We start from the raw sequence: 16,663 nt of genomic DNA on the forward strand, positions 1-16,663 counted from the left end.
GAAATGTGGGGTAAGTTATGAAATTACCTCCACCGATTTGAGCTGGGCGGTTTTTTCGGTCCAGGGGTATCATGGGCATTTCGCGTGTCGGGATTTCACAGGAGGTGGGAGTTTTCGTGCGCGTTGTAATTTTGGAATAGCAAGGCGCGGGTTGATATGGAGGGAGTTGTCGAAGCACAATGAGACAAAGATATATCTTAAATATTTCGGGGTAACAAGGCGCGGGTTGAAGAGGCGGGAGTTTCGCAGCACGATAGACAAAGACGCTAGCTTGAAATTTTGGGAGAACAAGATTAACGTGTACCCAAGAAAGACAATTCGCACCTCATCACTAGAGAGAGCTATGTCCCGTTTTACTATATTACTAGAAATGCATTCAAATAAAACAAAAAAACAAAAAAAATAGGACAACAAACATAACGTGTACAGTACCAAAACAATTTGCACTTCCCTCAACAATAAAAAAAGAATGTGTGTTGTCTTGCATATGGACTAAATTTGAGTACATTTTCCTTGTTTGAATGGGATTGTACTCGGGTTAGTTATACAACCATCTAAATATTATCTTCACCACACATGACATGAATATAGGAGAAGTAAATTCCTATATAAATACGAACTACATGTACATACGATCTCAAATTCAAATATATGTATAGATTTTATGTTGAATTCAAATCATAGTACATGTATGCTCTAGCTAGATGTTCGGAATCTAAACCATGTTTGATATACTACATACAATGTGTTGAACAAGCACACCACACACACAACAAACACCATTTAGACTAGTAAGGTACACGTGCATTGCACGCATGAGATTTGACAACCAAATTATGAATAAATACCACATTATAGCATGTAAGCTTTGATTCATATATTCATGATGTAGATGTTCGTTTAATTCTTATAGTTCATTTCATTCAAAATCATCTAGGTTTTATAAGAAAGCTAATCTATTTTAAGATTCATGGAATTGTGCGTTGTAAGGCATAAAGTAAAAACAAATAATGGAAAATCATGTAGAAAAACATTTGGGCAATTCTGGTACGGAAGATTCTAGAACAAATAAGAAGTGCTTGTGTTTTGAGGTTTGTGCATTATGCTTAAGTTCAACCATGGAGTTTTCTAGATTGTACATGTGGCAAAATCTGGTCGAATCTAGATGATATCCAATGGCCAGTTGTGCTCAAATTTGCCATCTCTGCACCATCGGATTGGCCTCATCCAATGAGCATCTTTCAAAGTTAAAGTTATCCGCACACTATATAAAAAATATAATATATAATATATATATAGGGGTAGAGATATAGATATGAGATGCGAAAGCCACCCATAATCTCCAATTAGAATAGTGTGTCCATGCATGGATGCAATGTGGCCAAATGATGTCTGCCATCGATATCTCAAATACAAATCAGTCTGACCTTGTTCAATGTGTATACAGTACAACATGCTCGTTTCCAAACCACACCACGCATATCTCAGTTATATTCATGCATGCATGGGTTTCAAACATCATGATCTCTTATTCAAATATTTGAATTCTACTTTACATTGATTATGACGTCACCTAGTCTTTTACACCCACATAGTCATCTTCTCTTTGTAATTGTACCATTAACTTTCTCTCGTGCATGCATGCACACACAGCACCAGTCAACATTATCCATCACGCACATGCGATCTTTTTCTTCAGGTCAATCTCCCATGCATTCACACACACACACACACACACACCTCCCCCTCCCCATTATATCGGGCATTCTTTATCTCTCACGTGCATGCGCAATGATCGATGTTCCTCTATCTGTATGTATATATAGCTAGGTCTTTCATAGTTTTCCACACAAACAGATCAATCTATATATCTAGTGAGGCCTCACCCTCTTTCCCACATCCACATCAATCAATCTATACCTCTCTATATAGGATTACATAGCTAATACACCCACATTGATTATATATCCGACGTCCCCCTCTCATCATCCATGCGTCAGCTTCATCTCTCAAATGCATGCATAGTGGCGAAGATAGGGGCAGCAAGGGCCTCGCCCCCACCCCTAACATCACTATATATTGAGGCTAATATGAATGTGATCATTAGAAAATTGCTGGTAAAATGGTTTAAGTTGATGAATTGGCCCTCCTCGTAAAGGATTAGCAATGCTTGGCCCCTAGCTCATTTATTTTTCATGGCTCTGCCACTGCGCGCAACAGCGCACGTTCTCGCCCCCTCTCTTCAAATATCGATCTCGCACTTGTGCACTCCTTCATAGTCTCCCTCCACTTGGCCCCTCGCACCATCTTCTATCCCCCACCGGATTTTGCCACATGTACAATCTAGCAGACTCCATGGTTGAACTTAAGCATAATGCACAAACCTCAAAACACAAGTGCTTCTCCTTTGTTCTAGAATCTTTCCTATCATAACTGCCCAAACTTTTTTCTAGTTGAATTGCCATTATTTGTTTCTACTTTATGCTTTACAACACACAATTCCATGAATCATAAAATAGATTAAGGGCTTATTTGATTCAAAGGATTCTCAAAGGAATTTTGGAGGATTCTAATCCTTAGGATTTTTTCCTATCTTGGTTGTTTGATTTGTAGATTTGTAAACCATAGAAATTTTTCCATTGGATTCATTTGAACTAGATTTCATAGGAAACATCCCATCCAGTCAAACCACTTTGAAAGAATCTTGCGTTTTTTCTATGCACAATCAAACACTTGTACAATCCTATAGGATTCAAGACAACATTCCACTCTAATCCCATGTTTTTCCTATTCCCGCGTTTTGGAAATCCTTCGAATCAAAGAGGACCTATCTTTTTTTATAAAAACTAATTTATTTTGAATGAGATGAACTATAAAAATTAAACGAAGGTCTACATCAGGCATATATGACTCAGAGCTTACATGCTATAGTGTGGTATTTATTCATAATTTGGATGCCAAATCTGATGCGTGCAATGCACGTGTACCTTACTAGTACTTCGAGTATGTGCAAACACGTAAATTAGAATTCCAATGGCACGCTACATAGTGTCTCTCTTACAGTTCATGAAGCTACGTGGCACATGTGGAGGCGTTGTCGCGACCTCCTTGTGTGGATTGATCACAGTGATGTGTTGTTGCTTCCAGAAAGATGTACTCGTCCTCTCTGAGCCACACTGGCGGTACATGCATGAAGCGAAGATGTGCATGCATGCCACGCACACACTCATTCCCTCGCACGCACACGCAGGTACATGGGGCGAAGAATTTTTGTACGAAGATCCATCCCATGTGATAATTTGACACGTGTAAAGTCCTTCATTTCAGTGATGGTCAATTAATACAGCGCATGCAAATTGAGTGGATGTGAGGGCGGAAGAAAGACATTACTACTCCACTGCGCATGTGAGTAGTTAAATCATGGGGTGCCAATACTTCCATTGATCTCCTTCAAATTTTGTGCCAATTTTTGACCATATTTGTAAGTAACATAATATTTATGCATGTCATAAAAAGTGGCACAAAAAAGGGGGCCAATAAACCAGGACGCAGGCAGCATGATCAATTTTTGCCAGGGCTACTGTTGGTGGCCTTTGTATTTAAATATGGACGGAATGGAGTAGTATTGTCTTTATCTTAGCCTCGTAGGGATCTCCCAGTGCCTAGGATCTTCTCCCCGCCTCGCCCACCGGATCCCGCCATGGATGATCCCGCCATGGATAATCCCTTAGATCCCAGGATCCCATGGGCTGCCCTCTCACTACGGCCCGCAGCACTGCCTCCTTTGAGCGAGACTCACATGTGTTTTAGAGGGATAAATTGCTCTGGAATCACAGATCGGTGGCGCCGGAGGGCATGCCAGGGCTGCATTTCAGGTGGTGGGCAGCAAGGGCAAATCGGATCGAGGAAGCATTGCATCGATTGGAGAGAAGTTCCAAGGAGTTGCGCCTGGCGCAACACAAGGCAGAGGTGTAAGTCAATCTCAGGGGAGAGATGCTGAGGGAGTTCATCATCTGGCAGTGTCGCGTTGATTTCGAGCTAGAGCTAATGGCAGAGATCATATTCACGGAGTCGACTACGGAGGAAAGAACGCGCATGCCTGCGCAATGGCATGAGCAGTCGGTGCAACTGTTCTAATGGGCGGTAGGAGAAGCCAAATCCCAGGACCAGTTGCGGCGGCGCTGCTGGGCATCAGGGCATGCGTTGTAGGTGAGGTGAGCTGCCCTCCTTCCCCGCCAGCGATGCAGTGACCTAGTCGGTTGCTGCTACAGTGAACTTGCAACGCTATGTCTGTTTGCAACCTTGACAATCACTCCATCTGCATGTATTGTTTTCCTATAAAAAATACTTGGTCGTCTGGAAAAAGATGGTAATTGATTTATCACTATTTTTAGAATGGTTGGTCGTGACAATCAACCGAAGCCACAACCAGAAGTCTCGATCGCCGCACGTGTCATGTTCTCTGTGAGGCATGAATAGAACAATGCTAAAAATGAGATGACTAGCAAATTAGATCATTCTTTATCGCCAATAGAACAATGCCTCTTGCTAGTAATATATAATAAGAGTAGAGAGTAGATATATGGCACTGGGCTGCCGTGTTTCATGCTCCTCCGTCGTACTCCAGTGGAAAACTTGAGTATACCGCACGGTTATTTGCTCCTCCTCAGGTCGTCGGCACATTTATATGAGCAGTCAAATCACAAGGCCCCGCCTTCCAGCAGTAATGAGCCGCCAAATCACAAAGGCCCTCGCCTCTCTTGAAACCGACCTAGCTAGACTGCCCCACCCTCCAGCCTTTTAAAAAATGTATACTTCTGTACATTAGTAGGATCGATGGATTGCACCATGGAGCAAAACTAACAAGATGAAATTAAAGAAAAAAGGTGGTACATATAGAGAGCGCTCGTTGCCAAATTATTCATATAGTACTATTAAAAAAGCTAGTACGTGCTTAAATGCGGTGCTAAATTCTATTAAAGAAATTAGCATACCTATTTAATTCTTGGGTTCTTATTATTTATGCCACTAGTTTGTGTATCACTACTTAGTTTTGCCATTAGAAGTTACAACTACTCAAAAATGTCATCGATCCATGAGATGCCTGCTCAAAAATGCAATTAGATATCTCAAAAATGCCATCATTAAGTTAGATGTTTGCTCAAAAATAACATTAGACATTGTGATTTTCACGTCAAACCCGTTGACCCGGTTACATGACAAAAATAAGCCGATTCTCACAATGATAAGTGTGGCCCCGCTTGTCAGGAGTAACCAAGTGAACAATTTTACAGGAAAATAAGAACGTTGTTGGGATCAAGTAGGCCCCACATTTTATTTTACTGTAGTGAGATAGAGGGAGAGCTGGCATGTTGGTCCATCGGTATTTATGTCATTATAACATGGCAAAAGAGATTTGAGTCACAATAAGGGTGTCCAGCACAACATAGCCGTCAAATAAAACTAAGCACCCTGAAATTCTTTGACAAAAGTAAGCCCACTGAAATTCTTTGACAACTAAACTGCTAGCTACATGATGTTGGCCATATATATTGTAAGTATATAATGTGAAGAAACGAGTGGTAGTCATAGTACTAAACCAATTAAAAGATGAACTGTAAGAAATACTAGTATGTACGTACTGAAGAGTTAAAGTAACGAGAAGAAACATAACATAGTTCTGCTGGGGGCTCAGCACAACACACCCGTCAAATAAAACTAAGCACACCAGAAATTAAACGAAGCAACTAATCCGGTAGACACTTCATTAGAACCACCATGAGCAACGACACTGCCACCTTACTCAGAGTCCTCGTCCACATCCTTGACTTCGTCCTTGTCCCTCTTCCTCTTGAGCGATACTTCTTTGCTTGAACCGCACACTTGGCTCTTGCTCTTCATCCAACCCTTGTAGATATTGAAACAAAGGTAGTCATCCATTGCAACGTAGTGGATGTGGTCTATATCTAGTACATTCCACTGCCATGAATGACGAAACATGTGTGCAGGTTTCTTTAGTTTACCGTACGAAGGATGAACCATGGCTCCTGCCAGGGTCAGCATTGAAGGCTTATCATGGGAGGACAAAATCCCATTTTTCTGGAGGTCGAAGGGTTTGCCTACAACGAGGCCTATCCGTTCCAGGAGTCTTTCATCGTTCGTAAAGTCTACAGTAACGAATTTGACTCGGCCACCCTCGAGGAACTTCTTAAATTCCTCGCACTCAACGTTGGCATGACATATGTGGTAGACCAAGCTTAAGTCATGCACACAAACCTGGATCACGGCAGGCTTCTTCCTCTCTTCCTCCTTTAGATTCTTCTCTTTTCCCAGGACTGTGGTGTACTCAACATCTAGCCCAGTGACCCACTCATCATTTGAGTTTTCGAACATGCGTCTGAAGCGATCAAGGCATCCTCTCACCGTCGTGGAAGAACGGGTGTAGATGTCCTCGAACTCATCGCCGGTGATGGTTCTAACCATGTACTCACCGCTGACCATGAAGATTTGGGATGCCATGGATTTGGGAGGAGGGTTAGGATTAGTGGAACTGCCGTAATGTGAAAGGACGGGACGACTAGGAGCGGTTTATCAATTGTAAAAATGCCGAGTGGGGGGAGGCGTGCAAATGGCAGGGTAGTGGCTTGCCTGGTGGATAAATGGATTCATGCACAGTACTATGGGGGCGCAATTAGATGTCATGTCTACTCAACGCGCAATTAAATGGCTTTCGATGTCATGTCAAGCGTCGGCAAAATTACAGGTGATACGAAGCTCCCGAGAGCCCTTGGATCTGAGATCGAACGGTTGCATGGAGTGATTCTAGACCTATGGGTGAATATCCTATCCTAGAGGGTTATTCTGCAAATTTTCAGCAACTTAGCATGCGATTGTTCGATCTCAGATCCAAGGTCTACCAGCAGCCCGTATCATGGTCGCGCCTACCACGACCGTCACCTCGCTCGCGCGGCCGCGCCCTTGGAGATTTAACACGGTGCGTTAGGCTATCTGATGTTGGCATGTCATGCATAGTCATCACTTAGTCACTCATACTACAACAAGGTTAGCTATAAGGTTGGTTATAAGAATATTTTTTTGTTTACTTCTCTCTATCTCTTTCTTCATAGTATTTATTGCATTTGACAAGGAGTGACCTCTTCCAATGAAATGGTGCTTAGATGAGGTGCTATGGGCCTTAAATGGCTTAGCAACTCAAGTCCCCAATGCATAGGTGCTTCATTTTTTGTTGCTAAATTTGCTTCATCTAGGTACACGTGCTTAGCACCATTTCTTCCTGGGGTCACAAAACTAGTCTCTCTCTTCTTAATTAACTTGCCACATTAGACTTTATGCCTATGTGGTAGGCTTAGCACCTGTAGGATCAAGTACAATAGTGGGCTATAAGTCCGCTTTACATGGCATTTTTGCATATGTGGGGGAAAGAGGCAAGGAAAAAGTGGAGGAGTGGGCTCTCAAGCAAGAGCCAGCCTCTACATGGTGGAGCATCGGGAGAGGCACCTGTATGGAGGTGGTTAGGAATCGGGAGACTCGCGCCGGTCGTAGCGCCGCAGTTAAAATGATAATGGCAAGTCAAATCACTGGGCCCCACCTGTCCAGCAGTAACTCGCTGTCAAATCACACAACCCTACGTTTGCAGCAGCTTACTCCCTCATCTTCTCGTGTCTCTGTCGAATCGACTAGGCGGAACTGCACCGCCTACCGCGCGGGAAAAGCTTCACCCTCGACTTTTAAATAGTATAGTATAATAATTTTGTATCCATGGATTGCGCCATGGAGCAAAGCCTCAAGAAAATGGCGATACACATTTACGGAGTACAGTATACAGCACGCCTGTCGCGTTCGCGTCGCACCCCAGGCGGTCGGTCGGTCTGGCATGCCGCTCTCCGAATGGAACGCGCGTCATATTGCGTTTGCACACACATGTGGGACCGCAATTGAGAACCAACCATAGGCACACTCCCCGGCCCCGCAAGTCAGGTGAGTTAATAGAAGAGAGAGACGAGCGATAGTACTAGAGAAGTGTTGTACAGACGTTGGTGCCTGGACGATCCCTGCATGACACGGAAGATCAGTTCGTCCATGCATGTGACCAGACTCCAGCAGACACGCCTGGATTGGCTATCGTCTACATATCATGCAGGCTGTGTTGTACAGGGCAGTAGTTCTAGTGAGAAATCTAAAATAAGGTTTCTTGTCATCTCGCAAAATTAGGTGTCATGTGCTTCGGATCACTGCGAAGGTTAAACATCGACAACTGAGTTCCTCCAAGGCGCTAGTCATGGGGGCCACATGCACGAAGACTACTCGGCTGCCATCTATGTCAAGTCGGCTATGTTAATTAGGGCATCTATCGATGGACCCCTTTTCTATGAGTTTATCTTTAATTTGAGCTTTGATCCTCGTCTAGTTTGTCCGTCGGGATTCATGTTGTCTCCTTTGGGCAGTGAGGTTATGGTTTCTTGTCATGTTATAATTCGGTGCTTCAGATCAAAATGAGGACAACTACGCTTCCAGGGCACGAGCATGAAGACAGTCATTGACGAGGGCAAGCCAGCTCTGATAGACAAAACAAAACTAGTAGTACTCCACTGTATAGGCAGGAGCCTCCACGCTTGCTTGCTAGTGTTGCTCTTTTCACACCATCTCGTCCTCTCCAGATCTAAAGACGACAGCGGTGGCCACACAATCTCTCTCCGCTCACTGCTGGTCACAGATCCAACCGGTTCTCTGCGGTGGGGAAGGTGAGAAGGTGGAACGTTCATGCGGTCGTCCTCGGCGACGGCTCTTACCCACTGCCAGCGCATCCCGATTAGCGTGCCTTGCCGTTATCTCCCAAGCACCGCTGGCTAGGGAGGGCCTCCGACCCCTTCTTCCTCGATGTCGTAGTGTGGGTAGATTCGGCCTCTCGCCGCCCACCTAGTGACATCCTGATGACCCTCAGGTATAACTTCCTTCCAAACTGGCCTTGCTCTACTTCCCGAGCTCCTGATGTCGCTTCATTTGTCTCTTTTACTATTTCCTAGGCCCCCTCGTAGATAGGATCGATCGGCTGTTCGAAAGCCACCTATTTTTTTACTGTTAAGAGGTAAAACTAGTTCATGCACTCGAATCTAGTACTACCTGGTTCAAACAAGGAAGAAAGGGGGGGGGGGGGGGGGGGGGGGGGGGGGAAGATTTGTGACATGAATCTAGGACTTGGTCGAAAGAGGAAATAATGGGGGCGAAAAGTAGCAGAGACTGGCTATCCAACTTGTCTCTAGGTCTAATAGGGAAATAAAAGGAAACGCAGTACGAACTCAATATAAACCCGATCTATTGGTTGAAAAAGGAAAGAAAGTGGCGACTGGGGGACAAGTCAATAGAGTAATTCCAGCACTAGATTTTCTAGCCTCACATAGTATAAGGTGGCTATACCGAACAAAAATGGGACCAACCCAGATATCCTGTTCTGATGTTTGTTGCCCCGAGCCACTCTTACGTAATGCCACTGGTAAAATGTAGCAGTCGCACTACTAAACGTAAGGACACATTAAACCAATGTTGCTGGTAAAATGAAGCAATGGCACCATTAAAGTAATGTCATATTTAACGGTTGTCATAGTTAATCGTAATGCCCACACTAATATCTAGCAATGCTGCTGCTTTAGAAATTGCTACTGTCCTTGTAGGATTGCCATTCAGATAAGGAACATGCTTCTTTTCATTTGATGTATGTTTCATCACTTGTTAGTCACCCTCATTTCCACCTTTTTTGTGCAAACAGAGATATACATTTCACCATTGATCTTAGTTGAACTACACAAATGATATCCAAATTATAGTTGAACATTCCAGGAGCTTCACAACCAACCTTGATGTTGCTCAATTTTATTGCAACTAATGAAGGAGAAGCTCTGTGGGTTTCGTTTTCTAATGGAAATGGAACCGGGGCTGGAGCCCTTTTCTTAAAAAATGAAGAAGCTGCTAGCTCATGGGACATTGCTTCATTTTAGGTGAACTGCACCAAAAGGTCCCATGAATTGAATCATCCATGTTGGTGACTACTGTCATCCCTTCTACGATGGTGTTGACTGCAGATATGGTTCCCATCATGATGTATGTTCCTTTTTGGTTTGACCGTTTGCCAAAGATCCTGCATGTTGAGTCTGCTCTTGTGCTACTGTTTTGGCACTGCCATGATAAAGCAGTAATGTTATTATTTTGCACCTTAATCTAGTGGCATTATTAATTTGAGTGTTTTGACACTGCTAGTGCCACTAATTTTTTTATATATCAAAGGAGGGGGTTTCCTCCGATTTCATTAAAGAAACCCTACCGTAGAGAAGCATTATCCGACAACATCTCAATGTAAACGGGTAGTTATGCAACTACTACTAGACCAGATTGAGTACTAGCAGGAGACAAGTTCGCCACATAAGCTAGGCAGGTAGGGGGACACAACACCAACTCAACCAAGTTTGGATTACAGCCCAAATGCTACCACAGAAACATCAGGGGGGAAGATAGAGCTAGCTTCAGCATCCTAGTCTAAGCACCCCCAGCCTCCATCCTTGCGACACACGGTACACCTCATTTGCCACCTGCTCGACCCTAGTGCCACTGATAAAATGAAGTAATAATACAGTTAAAATAGAGCAAGTGTCCTCTCTATCATTTCATTTCCAATGTAGATAAAGAAAGTGCTTCTCTTTGTTAGTATATGTTTCATATGTTTCATCAACTAGTCCCATTGTTAATGTTTAAGCGTTTCTACAAACTGGGGTGCTTAATTTTAGTTGACCTGCACAAAAATAGAGATTGTTATGTCTCAAGGCCCCTCCTTGTACTACCGATGTACACTGATGTTCATCACTGGCAGAAGGTGTATCGAGGTGACTTGGGTCGATTTCCAGTATGAGGCGTCGCAGGGCCCATCTCGCCCTCGCAGCATGGCATACTATGATACTATCGCAATATTTTCTTCTATTTATTAGTGTATGTTTCATCAACTAGTGCCACTATAATGTAATCACACTTTTTCATTATCTATGCAAACTGGGTTATTCAGCTGCATTTTGGTGGAATTGCACAAATGTACGGATGGAACCGACATATATGAAGAGTGCGAGGTGTGCCAAGTAAAAATTACCGACACCAACCATGCTCCATGCACGCATTGGCATCCACCACCACCAGTGGGATGTGTGGCACTCTCTATGGACGCATCTTTCTCGGCAGAAAATCCTCTAACCAAATACTAGTAGCTTATATTGGCAGTTTTCTAGGGAGTACTCTTTTCTGAAAGAAGCACCAATCTATATTTTTTTATTTGTACAGTGTCACAACTTTGACTCAAAGGTCCAGAGCTATTTTAGGGTGCTTGGCGTAGTACTCGGAGACTAATTGTAACCATGATTTTCATTAGCTCTCACACTGATTGTAAGCATGAGCAGATGGAAGATTAGGTTAGTGCAAAGCTTACCTTAAACCCTACCGCCGCTGTTGAAACGAGGCGAGCGTCAAGGGAACCGTGGAGAACGGCGGGGAAGCGACGTCGCACCATCCGACCTCCTCTTGCTGTGGGAGAACGAATACTCCTGTGGCTCCGGCTGGCTCTGCACCCTCACGAACGACACACCGTACTCGATCGATTCGTTATCCTCTGGGTGCTCGACCTTCGACCTGTACGCCCACCACCTCTGCCTGACTTCCGCCTCGGGTGAATCTATCTACTCCATTGCCCAGAGGAGATACTCGATGAACTCGAAGGACAACGGCGTGACTGACGTCGAGGAGTACATCGCCGCCCTCGTCGCCGCTATCTCGCTCTTTCACATACATTGCCACATGGCTCTCACCGTCCTCGAAATCTCCCACTAAATGTCAAACCAAGTAAGAATCTCATTCAACCTGGCTAACTTTGCCTGTCGCCACCGGCGATCTGTTTGATTCGCTGATGCATCCTCTCCATAGATGTCCTTCTGAGTGGTCCGGTGCTAGCTTTGGAAGATGGGAGGAGAGACGGTGGTCTTGCAATAGAGAAGAGGGAGAGGCGAGACGGTGGTTTTCGAATGGAGATGATGGAGAGGATAAGGGGTGGTTTTGCAATGGAGAGGAGGGAGAGGCGAGACAGTGGTTTTGGAATGGAGATGATGATGAGGAGAGGAGGTGGTTTTGCAATGGAGAAGAGGGAGAGGAGCATGCAGCAATGACTTAGGATTGGACGAGAGGGCCAGCGCTCTGTGACTGGATCAAAATCAAAATCAATTTACCTTTCAATTAAGAAAGTGACCCCACATTAATTAGTCTTCCTTTTATTCTTGGTCATAATTGACCAGGATTTTCACAAATAAAATATATGTTATACGTTGAAAAAATTATATAATTTGAAAGTACATTCAGATATGAACCAAACGATACAATTTTTGGTGACATGCATTCACATTTGGCTTGTCAAATACAGTACGTGGTCAAACTTTGACCCAAAATACGCAAAACAAAAAAATACTTCCAAGACCAGCGCCGCTCCTCTCCTCTTAAACCACGGCCGCTCCTCTCCTGTTCCAATCTAAATCCAGCGCCACTCCTCTCCTCTTCCATTTCAAAACCACCGCCCCTCCTCTCCTGTTCCAGTCCAAAACCAGCGTCGCTCCTCTCCTATTCTAATCCAAAACTAGCGTTGCTCCTGTCCTCTTCCATTCAAAAACCACCGTCGGCGAGTGAAGGTGCTGTGGAGAAGTGGATCGCTGGAGGAGTACAACCAATATGTGAGGATCGCAGACGGCGACCCTGTGAAGCTAGCTAAGATGTTGGAGATACAGTCTTGGTTTGACAACAAGGACCAACTAGCGGCGATGGTAACATCCATGGTGAAATATCTGCAACAGAGCGAAAAGGCGGCGATACTCCCGAAGGGAGTCGCGCGGGAGTACATAGAGCTGCTCCTCTAGGCCATGGAGCAAACAGATTCATCGAATCCGATCGTGAGGGAGCGGTGGTGGCAGTATCGATCCCAGATGGAGCATCCACCAGAGATTGAAAGATCGAGCATCTACAGGGTGCCATTTGTGAGGGTGTCGTGCTAGAGCGAGCCGGTGGAGTCTTCGTCGACCGAACCCAGCTGCAAGAGGAGAAAAGCACTTGGCCCGACGACACTTCCCCGCCATCCTCTCCCTCGCCGTTCACATCGTCTCACGGGGCGGCTGTCTGCCACCAAGGAATAGGAGGGGACTGCCCCCCCAGCCCAATAGTCGGGCAGGTTGTGAATTGTCAGGAGGAGCTTAGGATGGTCAGTATTTGCAGGTTGTGAATTGTGTTTTGTGTTGTGTATTTTGAGAGTACTTTCAGATATGAATGTCTTTTGAATTTCAGATTTGCAGTATTGAACACATGAAGTATTTTATGAATTCTAGAGATCTATTTTTAGCACTTAAAAATGTAGTTTCATATGAGTATAAAAGTGCAGACAATGTGATTCTCAGAGAAGAAACTGCAAGTTTCAGTTTTGGATAAGAAACTTCAAGTTCAGTTTCAGATAAGAAACTGCGACTTTCAGAGGCAGAGCATTTATATTAACATGGCCTTTTCAAATAGGGTTAGCATCATGTTGGAAGTTTTATTCATGGTCGAAAATAGAACTACCAGCCAGTTAACATCATGCTGATCAACATTCATGCATAGCACATCTTCATATGATGCATAGTCAAAAAGATATGCTATTTTCCAAATGCCCACACAATGTTGAGTGTGCTATAAACAGAGAAAACGAGGGACGAAGTTTTGGCAAGTGTTGGAATTGGTGTGCGTAGATGACAATGGGGACCCACATGTCAATAATGGCAGAGGCAAAAAATTTGGAGATATTTTCCCTACATCAGGTGGAATCGAACCCGGGCGGAGTAGTTGTTGGGTAGTGTCACTTGGCCACTGGGCTAGTTCACTACTTTCGTTACAAATAAGGCACTACCTTGGGTGGTCCGATCACCTTGATCCTGCGCCTTTGTGCGCTCGCCGCGGCGCCGCTGTATGCCGTTGTGAACATGCTGAACAAACGAGAGGAATCTGGAGAGGACTATACGTGGAGAGGCGGACAGTCGGGACCCACCAGGTCTATGGCCGTACGCAAGCAAGTGCCTCATCGAAAAAAACTTCCCCCTAATGCTATACTGACGTTGGGGCCCACGGGTTTGTCAACATAGTTATATTTTTTAGGTGCTTCAACATAGGAGATAAATTCAAAACGAAGCTATGGAGCTGGCAGGTAGTATCACTTATTATCACTAGGGCAACAAGTATCCGCTGGGTTTTGGGCAGCCCCGTCTAGGCTTTCTTTTTTAACATGCGTAGCCCACGACATGCCGGTTTGTATTTTTTTGAGGGCCGTCATGTATCGACCGGCCTGTGGACCTCCCATTCGAGGTTTTATTTTTCCTGAAACATCAACAGCCAAATTTATGTATTTTTTGAAGAAAACGCAGAGGTCTGTTCTATTTTTCTATATAAGAATAGGAGTGCCTGGTCCAACATTTGTTTCCCTTCTAACTATATTATATATATTTAAAATATTTTATATGTTATTATATATTATTGTCATCATATATTTAATAGAAACTTACATATGTAAGAAAACAATATCCCACATCTTATTAACTTACAAAAATAATTTCTTAACAATAAAATACTGGATTTTTTTGGCAACGAAAATCCTGGTGATTGTGTACAAAAGCTTGGTAAGATTTAGGGACCAATCTAATAATAAATCACTTATTATTTAAATATATTTATAACAAAATGCTTAGCCCCTGTTTATTTGTTGATAACATTGCTGCGCCCAACCCAACATTATAATTAGAATCAGCCCAACAAAATCGTGTATTTCGAGAAAGTGCAAATGGCCTGTAATTTTTTAGGAGAAAAATAAATGGTCCGCATGGACGCTACATTATTTGTTCACCCAGCCCAGCAAATGGACTGTAATTCTAAAAAAGAGATCAAATTGACTGTAAATTCTGAAAAAATGGGTTGAATACGTGCCACATTTTTGGAGGCTGAAATGTGAGCCAATAGGTCGAAGCCAATGCAAGTCGTTGTCAACTTAGTCAACAAATGATTCTAACATCGTCAGCCGTTGGATTTACATCCAATGACCGGCATCCATCTTCAATCTCTCGTCTTCTTCCTCCACCGCAGCCGAGACCACCTGCTCCCGCCTCCTGCTGCTAGCAGCACTGCTTAGCATGCTTTGCTGTGAAGTGTGACCCCACCGTTGGCCAGGCCATCCCTCCACCCCTCCACACCTCCTGTTCTTCTCCACCGACTGCCGAACCACACCACACCAGAACCAGTTAACCCTCGTACACCTCTCCATTTGCGACTATACTCCCGTGTCTTCCCATCTCCGGCTCGTTGCTATCCGGGGCCTCGCCGTCGTCCACTACCTTGGATGCGCTCGGCGTGGAGTAGTCAACGTGGTCAACGAACGACATCCATCGGAAGTAGACTGTGCGTGGAGAGGCTGACAGTTGGGTCCATGGCCGCATGCAAGGAAATGCCTCCTTATTACACACAAAATAATGATTCCTCCACCTGACAGCTGGGACCCACCGGAAGGGCCTCTGCATTTCGTGAAAAAACATTCCCCCCACTGACAGGTCAGACCCACCATCTATATCTTCGCACACAAGGAAGTGCCTCCTTATTACGCATGAAAAAATGAATACCCCCTGCTAGCTGGGACCTACCATAGTGGGAGGCTGACTTGTGGGCCTACTAAGTTGATGGGGACAGAGGGCTTTGTCAACTTAGTCAATATGAACGATTCTAGCTCCAGTGACTGTATGATATCCATCCAACGGTGGTAGTGCTTCTTCAACCTCTGGTCTTGTTGCTCCAGCCGCCCAAACCAGTTCCGGTCGTGCCGCGTGCTCCTGCTTCCCGTGGCCGGCTGTGATGCCGCGGAGGCCTCACTGCCCCTACTACTCCCACCGCTGGCCAGGCTCTGCGGCGACGACAGCCTCACACCGCAGCCGAACCAGTGAACCCTCATACTCCTCTCTGCGTGGGCATCCACTGCCACGTCTTCCCCTTCCTAGGCCTCGCCGTCGTCCACCGCCCTGGTGCTCTCGCCGCGGCATGGTCAACGTGGTCAAGGAATGACTTCCATCGGAAGAGTACTGTACGTGGAGAGGCTGACAGCTGGGTCCACGGCCGCAGCAAGGAAATACCTCCTTATTTCGCAGAAAATAGTGATTCCTCCACCTGACAGCAGGGACCCACCGGATGGGCCACTGTATTTCATGAAAAAACGTTTCCCCCTGACTACTGGGACCCAGAAGCTACATCTTCGCACGCAAGGAAGTGTCTGACAGTCGGGACCCACCTGGTCGAAGCGTACGTAGCGATGTCATTCTGGTCGCGAACGTGTACGTACATACTGGTCGATGTAGAGGCGCGCACGTGTGGTAGTAGAGGTGCGCACGTCTGGTAGTAGAGGTGCACATGTAGCATGTACACGTACGTACAGTGGCCAGGGTGCAAGAAAGTAAATACGGCCACGTACGTACATACGGGCGGGGTCTCAAACGCCTACTCGCGCATACGTATGACCAAGGCTCGTGTACATGCCTGGGTCGGAATGGAGAAACTGCGTCATCGTCATGTTCAT

This window comes from Triticum urartu, chromosome 2 (genome assembly GCF_003073215.2).
Source record: "Triticum urartu cultivar G1812 chromosome 2, Tu2.1, whole genome shotgun sequence".
Lineage (NCBI taxonomy): Eukaryota > Viridiplantae > Streptophyta > Magnoliopsida > Poales > Poaceae > Triticum > Triticum urartu.